Genomic DNA, 27,194 nt, shown 5'->3' on the forward strand with positions numbered 1-27,194 from the left:
GCTTCAGAAAGCTGCCCAAGCTCACTACATGCTCGTGCGTGTGTTTTTTTCTTTCTTACATGCTAATGGGCTTTGCGTGTGTCTTTCAAATAAAGACTGTACGCAATTGGGCAAAGGCGGGTGCATGTCCCACCTTTGCTCCGCCCACGGCCTATTGGTGTCGGTTACCCGTACGGTCCACATCTGTTTTCCATTATCGTGCCCAGACACGGGAGCGATAATTGTAAGTTAGTTGAGCTTCCTCTACCATCAATTGACCATACACTCCCCCTTCAACCGCTGTCCCAATACAAGCATTTGTTACTTATAGCTCGAGTTGTTGTTTCTGAATTGCCCACCTCAGCCTAATACCTGCATCTATCCATGCCCGCGCGGAGAAATTGATTTAGGCATGTTGATGCTGCCTAACACCTTTTTCTGTTATTAATGCTTTTATTGGATAGCAAGTATTTAGTTTGTCTTGTTTCGCAGGTCGTCGCCGTGCATTGTGTGTGCTGTGCGGGAGTTATGTAAAAGTACTCACCCCGCACGGTTGGGTAATTTTCTGGCTCGCACGCAGTACGTTGTTTTTTTGTGCATATTTCTCGGTTGCCAATAAAGGGGTTGTGGTGTATGTTTAATAAGCTTTAGTTAAAAAAAAAATTAGGCAGCACCGCCTCGCCATGGCCCTAGGTTCACACTGGCCCCTGAAGCCTAGATTTATTCCGGGCTAAGCTTTCCCTGACGCGCATCTGCGGCTCCTCGTGCTTTTCGGCGACCTTGTGACCCAATTCACTGGTGGAGGGGACGGTGTCAGTATGAAAGAATGCAGGCTTCAGAAATAACAGTACAGTTCAGAATGTTACTGTGGACACTCACGCATATGCATACTAGCATAGTATAAAAATAACCATTCCAAAGTGCCTCTGATGGGAAGGCATGCAATTCTGATACATTCCCAGGTTTACCAGTGTTGGTAAATCTGAGAATGTATCAAAATACATAGGTAGATGCGTGGAACACCTACCTTCCACCCATACAGTGCCCCCAACCGTGCAGTGTAATGCAAGGTCCTCCGAGTGGCTTTTCAAGGCTTGGTCGATTTGCATTGTAAATAACCATGCCTTTTATTTAGGTGTTTGAAAACCTGCAAGTGGTGCGCAAACACGCACTTACGGTTGTTGCTTATGAGAAGCAAGGTTGGTTGCTTACGAGAAGCAAGGCTTGCAGTAACTGCACCTCTTTTACTGCAAGCTTTGCTTCTCGTAAGCAAGGACTATACGTTCAAAGTGCATGTTTATGCTCCGCTTGCAGGTTTTCAATACACTTAAAAAAAGGCTTTGTTATTTACAATACCAATAGCTCAAACTCTCACAAATGAGAGACCTATTGCATCGCAATTGCTTGTTTTAGTTCCTACTATCTTCCCTGGCTTAGAAATTCCTCCTTTGACCTCTGTCATAATAGAAGCACCTAGGCAAAGGGGCACATGGTCCTTTCACTGTGAATGTAATAGTTGCATGCATTCGTCTCTGATGGGGAACCGGCAGTGGATGTATGAAACTGGACACCTCAATGAGCAGAGATCCCCACTCACGAACCGACGTATACAGCAGTTTCCGCTGGGTTGGGCATTCCACGTCATATCAAAGCCACAATTGTGTTTACAGTGCCGTCTTTCAATGGCAACGTTGGGCTAATTCCCAGTTTAGAAAGATAATACTCCGTCATGTTTTGCTTTTCCATTAAATTGAGAGTTTTATTGTTTCTTTTTGTGATGAGGTCTGCAGTGCTAACCCTTCTATGGTTGACGTAAACACTTGCAGCCATCATTGGCTCTCCATGAAGGAGTAAGGTTTCTCTTTTCCGTGGGGGTGTTCGGTGGGTGAGGGGTTGACATCTGCTTCCAGCACCCCCTCCCCCCCCCCCCCCCCACCACCACCACCCCCGTCCTCGACTTCTCCCTGAAACGAATGTAGTTGGCCGGATCTCCCTGAAACTCACAGATGTCACTGAAATAGATCGGAAAAAAACTCTGAAAACGCCAGAGAGACGCCAGCTATGGTCCGTGCATGATTCGGTGCGCTGTAATAGGGGACGTCCCTAAACTAATTTTCCTGTTACGATGAGATGTGAGTACACAACCCGACCACCCCCCCCCCCACCCCAATTCAGTGAACTCCGGTTTCTAGTCCATAGGAGCAGACATGAACGTGTATTAAAAATAATACAAACGTCCGTGCCTCGTAAAACTCGATGGAATTTTAAGAGCACAGAGCATCTCTGTGGGACTCCCCTGGAGAAGATGAGAGCAGAAACTTTGCAATCTTCACTTGTAGATTGAACCGTGCCTTGAGGCTGGCCCTTTAAGAGGGGCGGGCAGGGTCCCCGGCGCTCCCAGCCCCGTTCAGAGGCATTTGCTTGGCTGTGATGAACCGCCAGAGCTGGGGGGACCACTGGACCAGCAGCAGCAGATGAGGTGAGCAAGTTCACGGTGCTGCTGGCCTGTTGGTCATCAGCCGCGTGGGTAAGACCGGGCAAGGCGCCTTGAGGCGTCAGCCAGGAGGAGGGAGAGGGGCAGAAGAGAGTAACGGGGTGCTGCTAGCCGTGGGCAGCGAACTCGGGGAGTGCTTCGATGCTGCTGCTCTGTTTGTCAACACAAGTGAAGTGAGCGAAGGGCGGGAGGTGCAGTGGCAGCCGGCGGGGGTATGCACGCTGCAGTAGTAGTGAGGTCTTACTGTGGAGCGAGGGGCGGCGCGGGCAGGGGTACTTGCGCAGCTGGGGACCAGCAGCGATGGTGCTGCTGAGATGTAAGACATCAGTCCAAAATGAACATGACGTGGAGCTAAGATCCATCAACGTGGCGATAAGCAGCGGCGAGGCTCTGCTGTGCAGCAGTATGGGCACAGGGGCGGCGCTGATGCCCTCTCTGTGGGAGAGGCATAGCGCTGCTGAGCTGAGAGCCATCAAAAGTGAGCCATAGGCAGGGATCTGCTGAGGAGATAACACAGAAGGGAGAATGCTGCTGTGCTGTTTGACATAAACACTACAAATGCACAAACCGCCCTGATCCCCAATCCCGCCTCGCACCCCTTCACCCGTCCCAGCTCTAAGTGCTAAACTATCCGCCCTCCCCGTTTCTCTCCGCGTCCAGGGAGGTCCGCCGACGAGACCAGAGGCACGAGCACATGAACACATCTGCACTGTACAGGGCTGCTGCTGGAGGTCACACGGCGCGTCGGCGGGTAAGCTGTGTGCAAATGCACATTATAGATGGCGTTTTTGCTTATACAACGCACATAACTGCTCCCGTTTTTTTCTGCAGAGGTTTTTGACCAGTTGCGTGTAAAATGTGCACATGTATAATTTAATGTATGTCCGCATTTGTGACTCATGGTTGAAAGAAGTGTATATCTCTATCTGTTTACATTGACATTGCACTGGAATTCGAAAATGTGTTTTGCCCCACCGCTCATCGCTGATACAATCTTGAGATTAAGCTCAATGTATATTAAAGACAAGAGCCTCGTAAGGCAGCAATTTATAAAATCTCTTTATCTTAATACGGCTAATGACTCATTTTACCCTAAATGAGTCCGCGGAGGGGTCATTACTCGGAGACATTTATGTGTAGGCGTTTATAAACAAAGATATTCTAGTAGAGTCAATGCCCAAAAGTTTAGTTCCGTGCTGTGAGAAAATCAATATAAACAGTCGTTTGTAGTTAGGAGTGCCTTTTCACTGTAGTTGAAATTTACTTTAGTAATAACATAATCTGACTTTTTGAGTAATGGATGAGAGGTTATAACTAACAAGCTCAAGTTATGAATATCTAATGGATGACTGTGTAAATGCATCCAGTAGTGACATAATGGTGAAATGTTTAATACTGTCCAGTAGTGCCTACGAGGGCCTCTGGTAACACCATAAACCACCCCATTCGAAGGCCGAGTTGTTTGTAAATGTCTCCAGAATCCCGAGATGGCAGTATAGGACCGTATTACAAGCTACCCGTTATGTATTTTTGCACATTACATGGTTCTTTGTAGTGATTAGCTTAAAAAACAGTTTTCGTCAAAGCAAAGGGCAACTAATAATGGGCCCCGATTGTAATGATTTCTTTTGCCTTTCATAAATACATTATTATGGTGAGTGCCAGTGGATTTCTGTGATTCTGTGGCTGCAATGTTTACTGCATAATTATGGGTTTAGCCATTTGTTATGCAATTTGCATTAATTGCAGATTTCAGAAAATAATGTGTTTGTGGTTCAAATTGATGCAAATTATATAAAAAAAATGACACATAGTTTGTGTTTTTTTGCCACATAATTTAGATAACCTTGCCAAATGATTTGGCCCGCAGTGCCGCATAATCCCAGTAGCCTTGGCAAGGCAGTAACAAAATGGTTTGGGCTGTCATGGCGATGAAACCCGTATTTCATAGCAACCCATGCAACATTTTCCATATATTACGGTTCTCCGTGAAATATAGGATTTTTGTACCGCTTCATTTTTTAATGCAGTAAAAGCACCCAAACATGTGACATATTTATTATTATATATAATCTTCACCCACTGCCTCTAGTACCCCACACATACCACAGCTTCATTTTCAGCATTAAATGAAGTTAAACAAGCTGACACATTTTGCCTGAAAGCTCAGTCAAAATGCATCATGTTATTTTGCTTCAATAAAGGGTGAAATACTGAAGACGTGGTGTGTGCGGAGTGCTTGAGGGAGTGGACGTAGAATACTGAAACCGGGACTTTCTGTGGGATTTGCTATTGCTAAGCTCTGTTTTATTGCTTTTAAAGAATCGCAAGGGCATTCATTCTCCTACCCGAAGAGGCATCCTCCTGCCCGGGTGAGGTGGTGGGCTTCAGAGTGGATGAGGTGGTTGGTGGCAGGGACTTTTGTGGGTTGTAGCGGGGCCGATTTTTTTTTTTTTTTTTTTGGTAGGTGGCGGCTCAGCCCTAGCAAGAGGCTATTTGATATGTTTTCAGTGTGAGCTTGGCTCGCTTCCTGGTTCTCGGCTCTCTCTTGAGGATGAAGCGGAGGTTTGGAAAGGGAGGAGGGGGGCAGGTCTGGCATTCCCTATTTTTTCTGCTGACCTGGCTTCTCCCCCTTCCTCCTCCACCCGTACAGATGTTTGTCATTAGGTCTTAACCCTGGTATGCCTAGAAAACCTCAACAGTGGTGTATTTGGTGGCTGTGCCGCCTTTTCTCTGCCTGCTTACCTACCCCTAAAAGTGAGAACTCTCCCCCCCCCCACACACACACGTCATTTACCCCTCTTGCTCTATAGTATAGGGCATTTATGTTTATGTAGGTGAGTGAAAAAGAGTGTGTCTGTGATGTAGTACTGAATATTTTTGCACAGTTCTGTATCCTAAATATTTCTTCCCCTTCCTTCTGAGGTTTCATTCTGCTGGAAAATCCCTGGGATGTTCCTACACATTAGATAAGGGGCTGATGCTACATGTGAAAAAAAATAAGTCTTTCTTTTATCGATTTCACTTTAATCTGGTGTTCTTAATCCCTTTTTTGTGAACTCGCATTTACTTTCTTTAGGGGCGCATAATGGGGTCACAGTCAGGGCCTCTTGAATGATGCTGTGAAGTTTTCCACTTCAATACGGATACACGTGCACATGCTACATTCAACCTTCTGCTGCATAATTTGCAGATTTTAGTAAAAACATGCTTTTTGCGTAAATGATCAAAATAATCTAAAAGAAGTACAGTGCTCGTGGTGCAGTACAGACACATTGCAACAGTTAACAGATCACCTTTCAGTTCTTGATTGCTTCATTCGGTTATTGAACTGGTAGTAATGAGATACATCTTTCGCTTAGATAGCATTAATGTTCCAAGTTGATGGACTCGTCTAGAGAATGACCCTTGTCTGTATCGTCAAAAATCAGGATATATTTTAAAGTACATTGAACAGTGCTTGAAGGATTCCTTCCTTCTCGTGAAAATGTTTTGTTTCATTGTTCTTAAAAATGTATGACTCCAGAGAGACTGTTTTTAGAGCAGCAGTTATTTCAAGAGGACACTCAGAGCGTAGAAAAATCTCAAACATGTTACTTATGTTTTTGATGTCTGATGTAATTGAATCTTATAGTACCTACCAGCGAGGCGCTTTCGTTGTACAAGGCTGTTCTGCTCCGCAGTGTTCCTTCTTAATGGAATGAGTTTCTTCTAAAGGTTCAAGTGTGGACACGGTATTCACCCCGAGCTAACATCAGTCCTAAAGCATAAGCTGGCTGCACAGAATAAAACAGGCACTCTTTTTATTGCCAGAAGTGTGCACGTGAAACGTGTTTTCGACTGAGTTCAACAATAGTGCAGCACTGAGCTGAAACCAAGCCTACACGTGCACACTTCTTTTAATACACGCTACTCTACTCTTGGAGTTTAAAGGACTGTGTTAAACCAAGTAGCGGTCCTAAACTTCCATTCAAGGCATAATCTTATCGGTTAGTGAATAAAAAGTTCAATTCGATCTGTGTAATGTGTATATTTTTCTTTCTTAATAAACCTTTCTATTTTATGTGCTGTTGGAATGCCTTTTGTGTCAATGTATGTTAAGATGGCAAAATAGAGCAATAACAAACTTATTGCTTATACTTACTATAAGTAACTTACCAGGTAGAGGGTCTGTCAGGTCCACCCAGAAGCAGTGACGTCAAGCCTAGGCTATTGAGACATCTTAGTAAACAGTGTAAGGGTCCTCTCAGATGCAGGGAAGTCAAGCCTAGGATATTGAGACATCTTAGTAAACGTTGTAAGGGGTCCTCCCAGATGCAGTGAAGTCAAGTCTGGGATACTGAGACATCTTAGTAAACGGTGTAAGAGGTCCTCCGAGATGCAGGGAAGTCAAGCCTAGGATATTGAGACTTCTTAGTAAACGGTGTAAGGGTTCCTCCCAGAATCTGTGACGTCAAGTTTAGGATATTGAGAAATCTTAGTAAACAGTGTAAGGGGTCCTCCCAGATGCAGGAAAGTTGCAAAGCCTCGGATATCCAAGCACCGTAGTAGAGGATTCACAATGGGCTACTCAAAAGCAATGGAAGCACAACCCACATTCACCTCAGCAAAGGGACTATGATGTGCAACCCTGGAGGGACAGAGGTAACAAAACCTCTAAATATCTTCTCCAAGCTCGTTTTCATTCCCAAGACCACAGAGTCATGAAGAGTGTCTTCCTACATCTGTGCCTACTTTGAGGGATTCAACCCATGCTCACCCTCCCTCTCCAGAGTGCCACTTCTAGGCTGGGCTATCTAATCTACATCGGACTTCTGGCTAAAATCTTTGGCAAAGCCAAGGGGCCCAGAATGATGATGCCACGTGTGCTCAAACCGCGTTCCTCCAGCAATCTTGTACCAGTGCTGAATTCCCAGCACAATTTCTGGTTAAAGGAGAGAAACTGCTTCAGGCTAATGTTCATCATCCAGGAGGTGATGGGTGGAAGGGACACTGCTCGCTCAACCACGATTTTAGCATTGAAGGTGCAGACAAGGTACAGATAAGAAAAAATGGCACTTAAATATATTGTGCATCATCTTCAAGGTGCAATATGGAAGGGCCTTTTCTCGTCCAGCGAAGGCCTTCAGAAATGAACAGGTGACCAGATGCCCTGAGTTGGCGTAGCTGAGCCTGCTTCACTTCCAGGCTGCAGGATATGAGCGGTCCAGAAAAGATCCCTCCATTCTCCGCCCTCTGAAGTTCACTTCCGTTTAAGATTTTAAGAATATTTCCTGAGGCGTAGGAGAGGCCTGAAACATACCTACTCTTGACTAACTACGGCTATGCTGACCATGAGATAATCCCATGGTCTGGCACTGGTCCCGCCCCCATAGAGAACAGGATCAAAGGCTCCAGTCATAATCCTTGCTGAAACCCTCCTTCAGTTACTCTAAAGTGACTATAAAGGTGGCCAAGACGGCGGTACGGTAGGACGTGAATTCTCGTCCCTCCGGCCCCGCCGACTTATACCTTTGTTCGAACCCCATTTCCCGGTCACCTGCTTGCGGATTTCTGCCCGGAATCGACTTGTGCCTTATCCGACGCCACATTGAAGACCTCTGACGGTGGTGGTGGCGCTCCACGTCGGATTCCAGCTGGGCCTGCTGCGGAGCTCCTGCAGGCATCTGCGGTGACATTGGAGTAGCGCCCCAGGCGGAGTCGCTGAGCGGGGGAGTGGTGAGGTGCCTGATCGTTTGGAAGTGCTGCCCGGTCTGACTGCTGGTGGACTCTGGGGCCGAATTGACCTCCCGCTACTGGGGCTCGAATAGGGCCCTGCTGCCGGCCTCTCGATACGCCCGTCATTTGCTGCTGCCTCTGCCCTGCTTGAGACCGCGCACGGGCGGCGGTGGCTTCAAGTGTCGGGGGTGCTTCTCTTAACATCGGAAGGCGCCCTCGGTGTTGTCCTCTGGCGGTCCGGCACTTCACTCTGCCTTCGGAACGCGTCTGGAGTTAGATGACTACCTGACCCCCCATTTTGTCTTCTCCTGCGACCTGGCTGGGCTGGCGGGCCTGGTAAGATAGTGCTGGGAGTTTGGGGGCCCGCTCCACAAGAAGCCTGCAATGAAGGCGGCCCTGATAGCCCGTATCACCAGAAACGGGAGCTGGCTCCAGCGAACTTCAGGAGGACTTTGCATCACCCGGCAATTCACCGGTAAGTGCGGCCTTCCCTCTACCTGCCCCTCTGCCTACGCTTCACTGGCCTTGCTGGGTGCAACGTCCGGGGCCTGGAAGCACACGGAGGTGTGCCTGTGTGCAGCTGAAGCAGTATTTTGCCCGTGATCAGCGTCAGGCTTACCGTCCTGTGTACCCTGCTCCCGGATGCACTGTCGGAACGTGTGTGCGCAGGTGGGAGTCACGCCAGATGGGTGAGACAACCTGGTGGCGCATGTGGGGCCGTGCCCTGGGACTAGGTGAGGAGGAGGTCCCAGGAGCCCAGAGGAGGTCAGGGTCTGCGCTTCCAGCTACAGGAGCAGGAAGAAGATAGCACTAACCAGACCTGAGGTCCATGGAGAGCGGCGTGCCCAGCACCTCCGCTGGGGAGTGGCTGCATCGGAGACGACATTGGGGATGGCTCCCCTCCTATTCTAGTAGGGGCCAGATAATCGGTGGTCAAGCGAGCGCCTTCCTGGGACGTAGGAATCTCCTGTTACTGGGTGTCTGCCCCTGCAGAATTTGTGAGTCACTGGAAGGAGGTGGTGTGGGCAAGGCTCTGCAGAGACTAGAGCGGACTGAACGGGCTGACAGTTGTGCTCCAAGATCAAGGTGGGCTCCTAGAACTGAGCTTGTGCGCCATGGCCTCAACACGTGTCAAAAAAGATAAAACATTGAAGGAGCTCCTCCAGAAGCTATCCGGATCGACGCAATCGGCTGGTGAAAATCTCGCCGGAGCGGCGGAAGGAAATTAGACCCTGGCCACCAAAGCTTTTATGTTAGAGCTTTTTGTTGCCATCAAGGAAAACATTCAGGATCTTAAGGGCCAACTCGCGGCAGACCTCCGTGAGGTCCGATGAGATGTCGATGAAATTGGGGAGCGAGTAGCCACGCTTGAAGAGCATGATGTTAGCAGGGAAGAAGAATTCCACCAGCTCCAGCAAGACATGTTGCTCCTCCAGGAACAGCACATTGATCTTCAGGCGCATGCTGAAGATTTAGAGAACCGCTCCCGGCAGAATAATGTCCAGATTAGAGGCGTGCCATGGCGTGAAGACGGGGTTGATCTCCGGGCATACGTTGGGGCGCTGTTTCAGCAGATCCTGGGAGAGGACGAGGCAGTCGACATCCGTATGGACCGGGCACACAGAGTGGGCCTCCCCCGCGGAAACAAAGCTCCGCCACCGGACATTCTCGTGTGCGTCCATGATTTTCAATTAAAAGAACGTATCATCCAGAAGGTGAGAGAGGCTCATCCGATACAGTTCAGGGGTCATACACCGGCCATCTTTCAGGACTTAGCGGCCTCCACTCTACTCAAGAGACGTGAATTTAAGGTGGTCACCTCGCACCTGCGTGAGCAAGGCATCCCTTATTCTTGGGGACACCCCTTTCGAATCATTTTCAAGCTACGAGGGAAGTTGTACCAGATCCGCTCGCTGACGGAGGCGTTGGAGGTCCTCGGTCTAAGTGCTGAGCGCTCGACGGAGCAAGCAAAGGGGCCTACCACCCATCAAGATGGCAACGCATTGGGAAGGCCACTTCTGTCCGGAAACCTGATCAGGGCACAATGGATAAGGGGAGGGAAGCAGTGATCTCTTCACTTTCACAGCCGTCGGAGTGTTCTGCCTCCCCTTGAGGCCTTTAATGTAGAGCAAGGGGATGGTCACTTAGAGGGGGCCTGGGGGGGCGGGGAGGTAGGTCCTGAAAAGACGCTCAACAACCTCTCCGTGGGCTGGGAGGCACGACCTTGACCTGAAATGGGCAGGACGGCTGCTCGAGCCTGGCCTCCTTGGATCCTTTCCTTTTATATGACAAACTCTGGTCATGTTACTGTTGTCGTATTTGTTCTGAATAAGGTTTTTCTTTAGGGGTTGCATTTGATGGGGTTTTTTGTTGGGGGCTACCGCACCAGTTGACACTTAAAACTTATCTCCCTAGGATAAAAGGGGGTTACGTCTCCTAGTAAGAGGTGGGTATCCACACTACTTAGCCCTTCACCACACCTATCAAATGGGAAGGGACCTTAAGGTAGTTAGCCTTAATGTGCGGGGTCTCAACAACCCGGTGAAGAGAGCGGCAGTGCTATCTCTACTTGAGAATGCTGAAGGAGATATTTGTCTCCTTCAAGAGACACACCTCCTTTCCAAGGATATCCTACTCATGCCTACTAGGCGCTTCCCACAACAATTTTGGTAGGCAGGCCAATCTAAAAAGAATGGTGTAGCCATCCTGATAGGGGCGCGCTTTCCAGGGAAGGTTGTAGCCACTGTAGCAGAGATAAAGGGGCGCCCATTGGTGATTAGAGTACAATTGGGAGACAAGAGCCTTACTGTAGCGTCAATATATTCTCCAAATACACATTAGGAATCCTTCCTCCACACAGCGCTCACAGAGGTCCTCTCGTCTCTGGATGCGGAGATATTAGTAGGAGGTGACCTCAATTTAGTAATGAACACACAGTTTGATCGGTCAGGCCACCAAACACACCACACAGGAGCATTCTTATCCATGGGCAGGGACTGGTTAGGGGACAATGGGCTACACAATGTATGGAGCGCGCAGCACCCAGCGGAGCGAGATTACACTTATTATTCAGCGGCCTCTAAAACATACGCTATTTTCGATCACTTCCTGGCCTCTACATCCCTGCTACCTCACCTACTCACGGCTACAATAGAGCCCCGCTCCCTCTAGGATCATGCCCTTATTACAGTGTGCATCCCTGCTCAGCGCTAGCGGGCGCTTCCCCCCCTTCCCCCGGGTGGCGCCTACAAGAGACTCTCTTACACTATGAGGACACGGTACAGCGCATCAGGCAGGCAATAAAAGACTATTGAGAGCTCAACGATGTGGGTTCAGCGACGTTGTCGGCGGTATGGGAAGCCTTGAAGTTAGTAACTCGGGGGGAATTCATTGCTATCGCAGCAGCGCATAACACACTCCGTAAGGAGAAGCGCAGCAAACTTGAGAAACAAGAGGGGGAACTCAAGTCAATCCATAAGCGCACAGGAGCTCCAAGGGTGTGGAGGGAGTTGGAGAACCATAGGCGTCTACTGAAGCATCTTGACATCGATAGGGCCGAATACGCCCTTCTCCGCCGTCGCCACAAATTCTACCTTAGTAGTGATAAGTGCGGTAAACTTTTGGCCCATAATTTGCGTGCTCAGACACAAACAACATTGATCCAGTCGATCAGGGACCAAACTGGGGAGGAGCAGTGTGCGGATGCGCATACTGTTGAAGCATTCTGCACCTTTTACAGCACTCTCTACACAGGGCAAGATCCGCCGGCGCAGGCACCCAGTGATTATCTTGATAGGTGTGAGCTCTCCCCTCTTCCTGTGGCAGAGGAGCTTGATTCCACTATCCGTATAGAAGAGGTGATTACAGCCATCTCTAGATTGAGATTAGCTAAGTCGCCGGGCCCCAATGGGTTTTCGGCCTCTTTCTACAAGGCCTTCTGCTGGGAGCTGGCTCCCTTTTTTAACCAAACTGTTCAACTCTTTTTTTAGAAACCGGAGAGGTGACGTCCTCCATGTCTGAGGCGGCAGGTCTCTGTAATCCTGCAGCCCGGAAAGGATCCTCGAGAGTGTGGTTCCTACCGACCTATTTCTCCCCTTAATTTCGATGCAAAAATATTTGCGGCTATATTGGCAGCGCGAGTGAACCCGCTCATGGCTGATCTCATTGATCCCGATAAAGTCGGGTTTTATACCACACAGCAGGGGGGAGACAACACAAAGCGACTTTGCCATCTAGTCGATAGTATACAAAGGTGAGTTAGGCAGGCCTTCCTTCTGTCTATTGACGCCGAGAAGGGTGGGATGGGCTTATTTATTTGAAACATTGCGACGCTACGGGTTTGGGGAGAATTTTGGTAAGTGGATTCCCTGCATCTACAGTGCACCCACGGCCTTTGTCAGGGTTAATGGTAGCAGATCCAAATCCGTCCCTCTCGTGGGACGTGACAGGGGTGCCCCCTATCCCCGCTTTTATTTGCGCTCTCTATTGAACCTCTGGCCCAGTGTGTCCGAGCAGATGAGCGCATTGTAGGCCTGAAATTTGGTGCAGAGGTGCATAAAATAAGTCTTTATGCAGACTACGTGATTCTCTCCCTCACGCAGCCACTCTCATCCCTGCCCGCCCTGCTTGCTGAATTAAACGAATTTGATGCCGTGTCTGGGTTTAGGGTTAATTTGAGTAAATCTAATATTCTAAATCTCTCGCTTCCCTCAGACCTGATAGATAACTTGAGACAACAATTCCCATTCCAGTGGTCTCAAAGCAACATACTGTACTTAGGCATTAGACTGGCCCCGTCCATCGCCCGGACGGTTACTCTTAACTATACGACCTTGTTAGAACAGACGACTAAGGCACTGGACGCCTGGTCGCGCATCCTGTACATTTTCCAAATTCTTCGCATGACTCCTCCACCACGGGCAATTAAGCAATTACAGACCCTTATCAATAAGTTTGTTGGGGGGGGGAAACAGCTGCGTCTCTCAATCACTCATATGGCGCATCCGAGGGCCCAGGGGGGAGTGGGCTTGCCTCTGATCAGTGGTTACTACCAGGTAGGTAGCTTGCCTCCGGTATCTAGTAGAATGGAACAGGCCGCTCTACAGCAAACACGGGAACTTCATGGATCAGGCTGTGGCGGTAATCAATATCTGGAGGGAGTGCTCGTTACCCCGTAGGCACAGGCCCTGGGGGCTCTACTCCTCCCCTGTTACTTCTCTGACGCTTAAGGTGTGGGATAAGGTGGCCCTTAAACACGGTGGACCTCCTTTCCTTTCCCTATGACTCCCATAGTAGACAATCCGAACTTTCCTCCGGGTCAAGACTCTGTGGTTTTCCAGTGCGAGGAGGGATGTAAGAGAGTGGGGTCCCTATTTGATACCGAAGGGATAATTCAGTTTGATCAGCTTAAGCGGCCTCTTGGTGACTGATGCTTACCCCTACTGTCAACTGTATCATTGGATCACGGCACCCTCCAACTACGCACACATGCCCTGACCTCTTACCAAATTTTAGCAATGGTTGCTTCTCAAAAGTGACGACCGCCGTCTCATATCTGAATTATATACCATGCTCACCGCACGTCCCGCTGAACAGCGCACTAAGGGGCAGGTTCGCTGGGAAACTGAACTAGGCTGGCTGTTAACCCCTAAGGAATGGGAACATATACTTTACCGAACACATCACACTGCCCACAACACTGCTGGGACTGAGTCCGCCTTTAAAGTGTTTTCCTATTGGTACTACACTCCTGCACAAATCCACAACTGGGACAAAAGTAAAACAGACCTTTGCTGGAGAGGATGTGGGAACAGACCCGGCAGCAAGAAAGCCCCATGGTTTAACGACGAACTCAAGAGCTCCAAGAAGAACTGCAGAGCACTCGAGAAAACCTGGCGCAGAGACCCAACACTGGACAACATGACTGCCCTCAAGCTCGCCACCCGAAAACACCACCAGCTGATCCACGCCACCAAGAAAACCGCATTCAAGGAACGACTGGACAACAACGCACACAACAGCAAGGAACTCTTCAACATCGTGAAAGAGCTCTCCAACCCCAACGCCGGAAACAACGACATCACCGCTTCGCAGGACCTCTGCAACTCCCTCGCCTCCTACTTCCATAACAAGATCGCGGATACACAACAGCTTCAGCACTCAACCGACGCACGCCACGTCCGAACCACCGCCCCCCACCACCACCCTACGCGCCTGGACCCCGATCAGCACCGAAGACACCATCCGCACGATGAACTCCATCCACTCCGGATCTCCGACAGACCCCTGCCCTCACCACGTCTTCAACAAGGCCGACGCTGTCATCGCACCCCACCTGCGGGACCTCATCAACACCTCCTTCGACACCGCTACCTTCCCGGAGAGCTGGAAGCACGCCGAACTCAGCGCTCTACTAAAGAAGCCATCAGCCGACCCCACCGACCTCAAGAACTACCGCCCCATCTCGCTGCTCCCGTTTCCTGCAAAAGTCATCGAGAAGACCGTCAACAAGCAACTGGCCGCCTTCCTCGAGACGAACGGTTCCCTCGACCTCTCGCAGTCTGGCTTCCGGGCCAACCACAGCACCGAGACCGCCCTGATCGCAGCCACCGATGACATCCGAGCCCTGCTTGACAACGGAGAAACAGCGGCCCTCATCCTCCTGGACCTCTCCGCGGCCTTCGACACTGTCTGCCACCGTACCCTAGTACAGCGCCTCAGCAACGTCGGAATCCAGGAGAAGGCACTGGAGTGGATCACCTCCTTCCTCGCCGGAAGGACACAGAGAGTCCGCCTCCCCCTGTTCAGATCGGAAGCCACCGAAGTCATATGCGGCGTTCCTCAAGGCTCCTCGCTCAGCCCAACACTGTTCAACGTCTACATGAGCCCCCTCGCAACCATCGCACACCAGCACAACCTGAACATCATCTCCTACGCCGACGACACCCAGCTGATCCTCTCCCTCACCAACGACCCCGCCACCGCCAGAACCAACCTGCACGAAGGGATGACAGACGTAGCCAAATGGATGTCGAACAGCCGCCTGAAACTGAACTCAGACAAGACGGAAGTCCTCATCCTGGGATCCTCACCCTCCGCCTGGGACGACTCCTGGTGGCCCCCCGCCCTCGGCAGCGCACCCAAACCAACAGACCACGCACGCAACCTGGGCTTCATCCTGGACTCCTCCCTCTCCATGACCAGACAAGTCAACGCCGTCTCCTCGTCATGCTTCAACATCCTGCGCATGCTACGTAAGATCTTCCGATGGATTCCCACCGAGACCAGGAAGACGGTCACCCAGGCCCTCGTCACCAGCCGTCTGGAGTACGGCAACTCCCTCTACGCTGGAACCACCGCCAAACTCCAGAAGAGACTCCAGCGGATCCAGAACACCTCAGCACGACTCATCCTGGACATCCCCCGCCGCAGCCACATCTCCGGACACCTTAGAGACCTGCACTGGCTCCCGGTCAACAAGAGAATCACCTTCCGGCTCCTCACCCACGCACACAAAGCCCTACATAACCAAGGACCAGGTTACCTCAACAGCCGCCTCAACTTCTACACTCCCAAACGCCAGCTTCGATCGACCAGCCACGCCCTCGCCGCCGTCCCCCGCATCCGAAGAGCCACCACAGGAGGAAGGTCCTTCTCCTACCTGGCTGCCAAGACTTGGAACTCCCTTCCGACCCACCTCCGCCTGACCCAGGACCACCTCGCCTTCAGGAAGCAGCTCAAGACCTGGCTGTTCGAGCAGTAGCGCACCCCCCCCCCACACCCCCAGCGCCTTGAGACCCTCCGGGTGAGTAGTGCGCTACATAAATGCCCTGATTGATTGATTGATTGATTGTCTTACATGCTAGCTCATCTGCTATGGCATTGCCCAAAGCTCCAACGCTACTGGGCTGAAGTCCTAGACAACTTTGATGAAACTTTTGGTATCTGCTTGCCTCACTCCCCGGAGTACACCCTCCTTGGCCTCTCGCACCCTAAGACTTTTCCATTACGATCCCTACGTGGTTGGCAAATAGCGTTAGCGCTGCTTGCAGCTAGACAGGTTATCTTGGTGCGCCGGGGTACAACTGTAACGCCTGAGGTGCTCTCCTGGGTGCATTGCCTCTGGTCTCTCTTAGCCATGGAACGCATGCCTCTTGTGGTGGAAGGCAAGAGGGGGGAGTATACCAAATTATGGGAGCTCTTTATACAACTGTTGTCCAAAGATAAGAGGGAAGTTACCTGTCCTAAGTAACTAGGAGATGATGGACGGAGCGTTTGAGCAAATGAAACACAACTGATCCATCCATCGTCATTCTTTAGCTCACTCCACCGCCCCAGTTCAGTTGACTGGGGGTGAATGTTTGATTTGCTCAAGCGCTCCATCCATCATCCCCTATGGTATCGCTTTGTGCGCCCTAAGTTGGCAGGGTATGCCCAGACGTGGGTCCCTTGCTCACTTTGCCACTGGATTCAAGATAGCCTGGTTGGTGAGGGTTATGAACCTGAAACCGGTCCCAGGATGCTTGTTTCAGTCCAGGGAAGACATGGCTTGGCAGTTCGGACTGGACTGCTCCCATGAGGCACAGGGTCAGACTGATTTGCATATGGCCATGTCTGAACTGGGGTGGTGGAGTGAGCTAAAGAATGATGATGGATTAAACCCAGATCAGTTGACTGGGGGTGAGTGTTTGATTTGCTCAAACGCTCCGTCCATCATCCCCTTTGGTATCGCTTTGTTCGCCCTATTTTGCCAGGGTATGCCCAGACGTGAGTCCCTTGCTCACTTTGCCACTGGATTAAAGATAGCCTGGCTGATGAGGGTTATGAACCCGAAACCGGTCCCAGGATGTTTGATTTACTCAAGCGCTCCGTCCATCATCCCCTTTGGTATCAAAACCATTTAATGATCATCAGCTAACCCACCTCGGGAAAATGGGTTGGTCTTACCTGGATTTGAACTAGTAACTTGCAGCTCATTTCATATTTCAGTGGCAGACGTTCATCTCACTGAGCCATCTCTCCATGCAACAAAAATAAAAGTTCAAGCCCATTTGAGTTTGAAGGGACTTAGCAAATTTAAGAATAAGGTGTAACTGTACATATGTGTGTGTGTGTGCGCGCTGGCATACAAAACAAATACATAATTTGCACCTCTCTAGTTTAGATTGAGACAAGCGCTGCAGAGAAATTTGGTCCACCGTGTTCAGTCTGTCCCAAACTTTTCAAAAGTGTTCCGTCCAATATTTCTGTAGTATTTTTGGCCCATTATGCAACCAAAACGTGTTGTCATGTGATGAAAATTATAATCTCATTGAACATTGGTGATGTCACCGATGTCATGCAGACAGCAACAGAAGTTCGACTGGGAAGCTGCCCTAACTGGTGAATTCCGTAGAATCTCTGTTTCTAGGTCACAACATAACTCTCTTGTGGCTCACGTTGGGCAGCGCCTGCTGTATGCGCTGCACTTATTTAAGGCAGGGCCCTTCACTAGCGCTCCACCTAAAGCCTAGAAACCTTTAGGAAGGAAGGAAGGAAGGAAGGAAGGTAAGGCGGCGCAGGAGAGCCACAAACCTTTCAGTCCCCCAACTCTTCAAGGGCCCCCAGTTCAGCCCAAGGCCAATGAATATCTGTGAGGTATTGAGGACTCAGGGTTGCCTCTTCACAGAGGGGCCTCATCATTTTAATTACACCACTGTCTCTAGGCTGAAGATGGGCTTGGGAAGGGGGTTGCTAGTTCGTTATTTTTCTTTTCTCCGCTCTGTTCAGACACTTTAGCTGCTTCTGCTCCTATTTTTCTGGTAAATATATTTTTAACACGCCCATTTGTTTAACCAATGAGTAATAATGTTAGCCCATTCGCAGTGAGTTGCCGCTGTCTACATTTGAAACTTGTCTCTGCCTTCTAGCCCAATGGGCTGTTCAACTCTTGGTTGCCTACGAGAGAAAAAGGTACAAGGCCAGGACCTAACCTGTATTTTGCATTTCAGAAGCCTGACAGTTGGCACTGAGACATATAATCACGGCCACTGGAACTAAGCGTTTCTGTAGCTGCAGCGTTTTCTGCATAATCATTGAATTTAAACAGCTAATGCACCACCTGCTGCCACTGAAGATGTCACCCCAAGAGACATTTTGTATCGAGCTCAAAGGCATCCACCACCTAATCCTGAGCAGTAACCGATCCTTTGCAAAATGAACCCGTCATCTTTCTGATCCTGGTTGCTGTAGGTGTTAAAATGGTACTAATGTGGTGCAGCTTTGCCCAGGCACTTGTAATTGTTGTTAGAAGGTAAAAATACAGAAATAAGACTGCTGCAGATTTTGTTGCATTATGCCTCATAATGTGCCTTTCATATCTGCATAATTATCTCAGTCCTGTTACACAATTTGTTCAGCCACTGCTGCGTTGTTCCAGTGTCTCTGCATATACCATCTACCAATACTGGCTTTTCAGCCAACACAATGTTGGCATTGCAGGGCGCAGTTTTGCTATGAATGGTACCATTACTGCTTCAAAACCACAGCACGCAAAATGCTACGGGCTAAATAGCAGAATTGGATTGAGATATTATGTATCACATTAAGCCATGCGTCTGCAATGTTTTACATTTTTGTAAAGTCATCAACTTGGGTTTTAAAAAAACTGATTGTTTCACACACAAAACAAAAGTAATCTCTGCTCACATATTTTGTAAAGAATCACTCTTTCATTCAAATCACATTAAAGCAATCGATGGCAATGTGAATCTTTTTAAATTTTGTGCAGCGGTAAGTTTAATAACGAGCTTAACATCACAACAAAGGAACAACATGGGCAGCAGCATCTCAACCGACATCAACACCCAGAATAAGTAAAAGACAGGGCGCAGAAGCAGGAGGGACATCGCAAGGTTTCACTCACAAATACAGAACAGGTACAATACAAGTAGCTAACACACTAAAGAGGGAGCGAGAGGCATTAAAGGACTGTTGCAAACTCTCCTTGAACACACATAAACGTACAAGAAGTATAACAATCCTGGAAGAAACAGTCAAACCTTGTATTGAATTACTGTACATTCATGTACTCACATAGGATGACAAACCCTCACATAGGATGACGAAGCCTCACCTACCTAGTGTGGTGTGCTTTGTTAGTGCGTTCCGCCTCTAGCACTGGGAAGCACCCAGGAGTACTGCTTATTCACTGGGTGTGCAATTTCCTAGTGATTGGTTTCCTAGTTGGAGTGAGGTTATGTCCTGCAACATTCCCCTCGACGTTAATGTTCTCCATTTGCTAAACTCATAACTATTTTACAATTGTGTGTTGTTGACCTAAAAAAATCTTGTTGTCTCCCTACTACAATATTCAAAACACAAGAGTCAAGCAACAGGAAGTACTTCTCTTTTTCACCATAATGTGTTGATGCCGAAATGTTGACCCTGTGAGTCAGGCGCCTACCTCCTGACTACATGCCTTGGCATCCCGCATCAAATGTTGTGAAACAGTCCCTGATTGACAGGCTATGTTATGCAAGTGCATTCAATATATCCTTTGTTTTTTTCATAAGATTGGCCAGAAACAGTGGAAACAATCCTTCTCCATATCACTGAAAAATATTGAGCAGAAAACGTGTACGCTTATATCCGTTAGAAAACAGGTACAGATAGAGCAGAAGCAACACAAGCTTTCCCTATCACATGCTCTTACAAATCATGCATTGCAAGCCTTGCTCTCTCACAGAACAAGTACAGAAGTGCAGTAGCAAAGCAAGCTTCTCCCTCGCACACAAAGCAGATGTAATCTTCGATTCCTCAGAAAAGATTCAGCGAGGCAGCCTAGGACAAACTTTCAGCACATAGAGAACATGGTCGGTCAAGGGATGAGTGTCATGTAGGTTACACACAAATCTCTAGAGTGGATGTTTAACTTTGTGAGAGGAGTGTATAGGTGTATGAGTTAGTGAATATGCAAGTTCTGACACCATCCTGACTTACGGGATATTGCATGTCAGCATCTTGAAAGTCCTGTCACTCGGAGACCTGCTGTCATTGCTGTATCTCCTGAGGTCATATCTTGCTCCTGTCCCTTCCTTAGGCCCCGGATCCCCCAGCATGCTCCACACCCGCCTCCCCACCAAACAAGCACTTGGGAACTGGTGGGTTTAAAAAGGCCATGTTTAATTACACTTCATAAACATGACATGTAAATAATTTATACATCTCTCAAATTATGAGCAACATCCCTCCTTTATTATCAACTCTTCTTCATCAACTTTATTATACGTTTCAGCTTGCATTTATTTTTGCTCATAACTTCTTGCTTCCCCCAGCACCGAGGGGCCTTCAGGTTCGCATCCCCCAAGTAAAGATGCCCGCGCCAGGTGCAACCCACCTGCGCCCCCCGAGCGATGGGCCCCAGCCCTCGGGTCCTTGTCCGCCATTTCCAGGGCCCCACCTCTCATCCACCATGCTGCTAGGAGGCTCGTACCTGACGCCCTTGCTTCCCCAGCCGGTGGTCTCCATCCCCCTGCGGAGAGCTTACCCTCTCTCCCCTCAGTGCTGGCCTAGGGAGTGCACAAGGCGGACTCCACTCCATTTTTCCAGTCTATCAGTGTTCAAATGTCTCTTTTCCGCAACACACACCTCCAAATCACAGCCTTAAGGGACGGGTGGGTGGGAGATTGAAGCTGGTTAACTAACGGACAGGGAGTGGGTGAGCAGGTCCGGCGCTGGCGGGGAAAGAGGCCGAGTTGCCCGTGACCCAGACCTAAATAGGTCATGGCCTCTGCCCCACGCCCCCACCGGACGTGCGTCACCCTCCCCCTGACCCGGAAGTACTCCCCAGGCTGGCTGCCCATAGGGCAGCCTCCTGGGACCTACGGCCAATAGCGGCGTGGTGTGGGCCGGGGGGCCGGGCCCTAAAGGCGGGCTCGTCTAGCCTCGCCCTTGGTATAGGCCCCGGATCCCCCAGCATGCTCCACACCCGCCTCCCCACCAAACAAGCACTTGGGAACTGGTGGGTTTAAAAAGGCCATGTTTAATTACACTTCATAAACATGACATGTAAATAATTTATACATCTCTCAAATTATGAGCAACATCCCTCCTTTATTATCAACTCTTCTTCATCAACTTTATTATACGTTTCAGCTTGCATTTATTTTTGCTCATAACTTCTTGCTTCCCCCAGCACCAAGGGGCCTTCAGGTTCGCATCCCCCAAGTAAAGATGCCCACGCCAGGTGCAACCCACCTGCGCCCCCCGAGCGATGGGCCCCAGCCCTCGGGTCCTTGTCCGCCATTTCCAGGGCCCCACCTCTCATCCACCATGCTGCTAGGAGGCTCGTACCTGACGCCCTTGCCTCCCCAGCCGGTGGTCTCCATCCCCCTGCGGAGAGCTTACCCTCTCTCCCCTCAGTGCTGGCCTAGGGAGTGCGCAAGGCGGACTCCACTCCATTTTTCCAGTCTATCAGTGTTCAAATGTCTCTTTTCCGCCACAAGGGAGACTAGGGCCCTCAGGTCCGTCGCCCTTCCCCCCTGCAGCCAAGTTCATCACAAATGACCAAATGCCTTGAATCCAAGCATCCATACCAATGTCCGACAAATGCACCCCATCATGGTGAAACATTTCAGATCCCGAGATCATCCTGTGCGGGAGATGTAGCAAGCGGCCCTTTCCTGAGCACATCTTTGCCAATTCCCCGTTGAGACGCCTCACAGACACGTTCACCGGATACGTCCGGATCCCATTGCCCCACCATCGTCGTGGGATCATGCATGACCATGCTATCCTGGCCTGGGGGAAGGTTCGCCCCAGCCAAGCAAATTCTGTAAGTAGTGCCTCCTTGACTGCGAGGCGGCCCCTGTCGACCATGTCGTTGCCGCCCAAGTGGATGATGACCAATGCGGGAGACTGCCTCTCGCGCCCCTTGATGTCTTCCACAAGTCGCCGCAGGTGCCGGATCCGCATTCCTCCCACACCATGCCACAAAAACTCCGTCCCTTCCAGCCCGGGTGGCTTCCGCACTCGCCGCTGCCGCAGTCGCACCGCTGCCCGTCGAACGAACGAGTGTCCCAATACCCACACCACCTTCCCTGGCATACTAGTGATCGGAGAGGAAATAGAAAAGTCAGACAAGGGCATGGTATTACATGACGTCATAGCAATTCGGGCCTCACATATCGTTTAAAGCAGTCAGACGACCAACGGCCCACCTTCTTCACAGCCTTGGAAGAAAACCCCGCCCCTGCCGCCAATGTGGCAGCGCCTATCCTGAATGAATGGGACGAATAACCAGAATCCCCGAGGCCCAGGTCAACCAGGGCCACCCGAAGTACAGCCTTGAATTGGTATTGCGACACACACTCCCCCCCTCATGAATGAACAAGGCCTGACTCTTCTCCCCAGGGCGGATGGCCAGGTATGCCTGCATACAGGTTACCGGGCACACAGGCGCATCTGGCGCCGGGCACAACTGGATCCAGGCCCCTTTCCCTAGCTGGTCGGTCTTTGACTTTCTAAGGAATAACTCCATGTTCCCTGCTCTAAAACTGAGATCCCTGAACTGCAGCCCCCCATTATGATCATTGCGGGAGGATCCCACGATCTCCCCCAGACGAAACGCCCCATAAAAGGCTAAAGAGTAGACTGCAGAAAATAAAGAGCTCTCAAAGGCAGAGGTGCACAGTCGAGGGAGGGCGTCTAGCATACTCTTCAAAGTCCCCACATCCAAGGGCCGTCTACTGTCTCGCTTAGGGCCTTCCCTCCTGGCCCACCCCGTTAATGCTCTCTTGACTACATAAGACATCCCTGGATCATACAAGCCCGCTAATCTGGCAAAGAATCCCACAGAAGTGACGTGTGTTCTGGCATAAGAGAGTGACCTGCCCTGATCACTGATGCGCTGAAGGAAGTGAAACATAGCTTGATCAGAATGCCAACATGAGAAACCCGCCTCTTGTACCAATGTCCTGTAATACAAAAAACTCTGCTGATACGTTTTCCGAGTGCGGTCACTCAATGAGGCACCTACCAGCCCCGCTAAAGCGGGGCTCCAATCCTCCACAGTGATGGTGGGAACACCGTCCTCTGATCCTCCGCTCCAGGATGGAACCTCAGAAACTCCTGCAGCTTGGAACGAGACAAAGCATCAGCAGCATGATTGTCGACCCCTGGTATGTGAGCCGCCCTAAACATCAAATTCAACTTCAAACATGCCAACACCAGCTGTTTCAACAATCTCAGCACATTCTTACATGTGGCCCCCTGTCGGTTAATAGCTTCAACCACAGACATGTTGTCTGACCAAAATATCACTGATCTGTTCCTGAAGTGCTCTGACCAGACGGACACCGCCACCAATATGGGAAATAACTCCAAAAAGGCTACATTTTTTGTCAAACCTGTTTTGTGCCACTCTTCAGGCCACTCCGCCCCGCACCACCTAGGCCCGAGGATAGCCCCAAACCCGACGCTGCCTGCAGCATCCGTGAATAATCCCAACTCTGAATTGGACACCGGGGCGGAAGGCCAGACAACTGTGCCATTGAAATTCGCTAAGAAATCCCGCCACACCCTCAAATCTCCTTTCACCTCAGCCCGCAGGCGTACTCTGTGGTGCTTCTGAGTTAGGCCTACCATCGCCCTGGCAATAGATCTAGAAAAGGGGCGGCCCATGGGGATGATCCTGAGGGCGAAGTTTAGCTGACCAACCACGACCTGGAGCTGGTGCAGAGTCACCTTTGTACATGCCAAGACCGCGTCAATGGCCTGGGAAAAGGCCTTCACTTTGTCGGGCGGTAACCTGCATTCCCCCACCACCGTGTCAATCTCAATTCCCAGGAAAGTCATGCATGTATCAGGGCCCACTGTCTTGCCCGGAGCCAACGGAATATTAAATTCCCTGAACAAGGCCACCAGTTGGTCCAACGCCTGGTTACAAGCTGTTGAGGCGGCCGGTCCCATGACCATGAAGTCATCCAAATAATGCACCACATCCCTGCACCCTGTCCTATGCGAAAACAACCATTGGAGCATGCAACTCAAGGTCTCAAAATACTTGCAGGAAACAGCGCAACCCATGGGCATACACTTATCATAGTAAAACTGTTGGTTCAGTTGGAATCCCAACAAGTGATAATCATCCGGGTGAACAGGCAACAGGCGAAAAGCAGATTCTATGTCCGTCTTGGCCATGATGGCGCCAGGTCCTAGTGACCTCACTTTATTCAAAGCTACGTCGAAGGACGAGTAAGACACTGAACACAAAGCTGGGTCGATAGCATCGTTCACAGACTCTCCCTTGGGGGCTGATAAGTTATGAATCATCCTGAATTGCCCCGGTTCCTTCTTCGGCACCACCCCCAGTGGCGAGCAGACAAAGCCCGGGAGTGGGGGGGCCTCAAACGGGCCCGCCACGCGCCCCACACTAAGCTCCTTCCTTACCTTCAACTCAACCACTGCAGGCATCGCCCTTGCAGATAAAAGGTTATTGCAAAACCTGACCGGGGGGACCCCCAGTGCCGGAATGCGAAACCCCTCTGAGAACCCTGAGTACAAAAGTTTGGCTGCTGACCGGTCTGGATACTGATTCAGCCAAAAAAACAGTTTCCCGATGTCTACAGGGGTGGGCAGCTTATGGCTGAGAGGGCTTAACCTCTTTGCCCCCCCCTCCCCGTTCTTTGGATTTTTTAATGCACTTGAATTCGGGATGCGAGGGGTGCCCGCAAAAGGAGCATGCGTGCTTGAACTTGCACTTGTCCGCAGGCCAGGTGCACACCTTCCTATTAAATTGCCAACATGTCCCCCGCTTCTCCCCAGGTCCCCCTTGGGATGTCCGAAAGGGCTGCCTATTGTTCTGCGACCCGCATGCCTTGGCATTCACACTTTCTAACCATACATTGACCTCCACCTGGTCCCAACCCATGTCCGGGTCCTGCACTTTCTCCCACCTGAAATCCCTATCATAATCCAGCCAGGCAGTCCCACCATGCGTCGTGTGCGCCTTCAAAATCCTATGCATATAGTACACCAGCGGCCCAGCCAACTCTGGCTTCTTCTCAATGACTACTGTTATAAACACCTGGAACCCAAAGAGCCAATTTGTGATAGATTCTTCAACCCTAGGTCTCCTATCCTTAGAGGAGTTATCCTTACCCTCCTTGTCTTTACTCTCCACTTCCATTCTCTTGGGCCTAATCAATGCAAATATATCTACGAATTCACCCTTCCAAATTTTTTCCCGCATTTCGGGAGATATGTGCGTGGCCAGGCGGCCCGGTTTAGACAAGACATATCCCTGGCCACCACCGGCCATCGCCCCCCCACCGGGCTCCAGGCCCTTCATCTCAGGCTTACCTCCTGAAGTACTGGGGGCGCTAGCAGGGGCCGCCACCACCGGAAGTGCAGCAGGGGCATTCAAAGACTGCGCCTTAACTAACAGCGCCAACTGTTCCTTGATCTCACCCAAGGGGCCCACATCCCTATTCCCAGGGGCCCAAGGCGTGACTGCCGGTGCCAAGGTCGGCGCCACGGCTACTGGCGGAGGAGGGGGCACTGAACCCGGTGCTCGGGTGAGAGCCTTCAAGGCAGTTAAAATTTCCCCCAAAGCACTACTAGGCCCAGCGCCCCCGGATTGGGGCGGGGCGGAAGGGCTTACCACTACAGGCGGGGGCACTGCCGCCTTTTCAGGTACCACCGGGGCAGATCCCAGCGCCGCTATTGCCCCCAAAATTTCTTTCAAGATCCCATCTGTAGGCTCAGAGGCCGGGGGTATCGCCGGGGCACATGGTGCAGCTGGAGGGGCCACTGGCACTTGTGGCGCAGACAGAGGGGCTACCGGCGCTTGTGGTGCAGATAGAGGAGCTACTGGCGCTTGTGGCGCAGACAAAGGAGTTACTGGCGCTTGTGGCGCAGAGAGAGGAGCTACTGGCGCATGCGGCGCCGATGGGGGAGAAATCGTTACTACCGGTTCCAAAGGAACCCTAGGAGGGGGGGTCGGCCCCGAGCCCCCGCCGCTCCCTTTCCCTTTCTGTACACGTTTGCCCCTAGGTTTCTGTGCTCTCGGTTTTTTGGGCAGGGGAGGGAACGCTGCTTTAGGCGGGACCCCCTGCCTGCGTGGGCGCTCAACAATGCTCGGGGGCTCCCCCTCAGGGTCGGAAGGGAGCCCCTCGGCCTCTCCTTCGCTGCTCTCGTCCTCCCTATTGAACTTCTGTAAAAGCAAGGACAGTAACTGCGCAATCTCAGGATCCTTGTCCTTGCGCTTGTGGCTCTGCCCCCTGGACGACATGGTATCGCTTTGCAAAACCGCCAACTACTACTTCAGGTTCCCGTTAACCCCTCTCCCTTACCCCTCGCCTACCCCGCCGCCAGGCAACGGCGCCGGAGCTCTGCTGCCCTTCTCTAAGGCAGCTGTGGACGAGCGCGGGCCCGCACCACGCTCTCTGCTCCCAACACCTTTCCAAAGGAGGTGGCGGGAGGAGGCAACAACCCGTTCCGGACCCCGCGCCCGCCCCCAGCCTCGGCTAACCCCGGCACCTCACCTGGCGACCTGGTCGGCGCTCTCTCCTCCGCCGCTCGTCCAGATTCGTCCACACTCCGTCTTCTCCTTCGAGGGGTCTGACTATGGGGCGGGGAAGCTACTGGGCCACCTAAACAGATTGAAGCTGGTTAACTAACGGACAGGGAGTGGGTGAGCAGGTCCGGCGCTGGCGGGGAAAGAGGCCGAGTTGCCCGTGACCCACACCTAAATAGGTCATGGCCTCTGCCCCACGCCCCCACCGGACGTGCGTCACCCTCCCCCTGACCCGGAAGTACTCCCCAGGCTGGCTGCCCATAGGGCAGCCTCCTGGGACCTACGGCCAATAGCGGCGTGGTGTGGGCCGGGGGGCCGGGCCCTAAAGGCGGGCTCGTCTAGCCTCGCCCTTGGTATTAGATCCAACAGCAGCTGACATTCACATGCACAAATGTCATTTCCAGCGCAAACCCCATTTTCTTGCCCATCTCTTACCCTGAGTCTTGT

The 27,194-nt window shown here is 50.9% G+C and overlaps 1 protein-coding gene across 2 annotated transcripts in view; it reads left to right on the plus strand.

The window, feature by feature from the left end:
* The first annotated feature begins 2,421 nt into the window (after positions 1-2,421).
* The window catches only part of KANK2 (KN motif and ankyrin repeat domains 2), a 311,088-nt gene continuing 286,315 nt past the window's right edge, over positions 2,422-27,194 (plus strand). The window contains exons 1-2 of one of the 2 annotated variants that reach the window (XM_078684909.1): positions 2,422-2,458; positions 3,134-3,224. The gene's annotated coding sequence lies outside the window, so the exon portion shown is untranslated. The remainder of the gene's footprint in view (positions 2,459-3,133; positions 3,225-27,194) is intronic. The other variant, XM_078684917.1, reaches the window with a different exon arrangement.

Source organism: Lissotriton helveticus, chromosome 1_1, assembly GCF_964261635.1.
Source record: "Lissotriton helveticus chromosome 1_1, aLisHel1.1, whole genome shotgun sequence".
Lineage (NCBI taxonomy): Eukaryota > Metazoa > Chordata > Amphibia > Caudata > Salamandridae > Lissotriton > Lissotriton helveticus.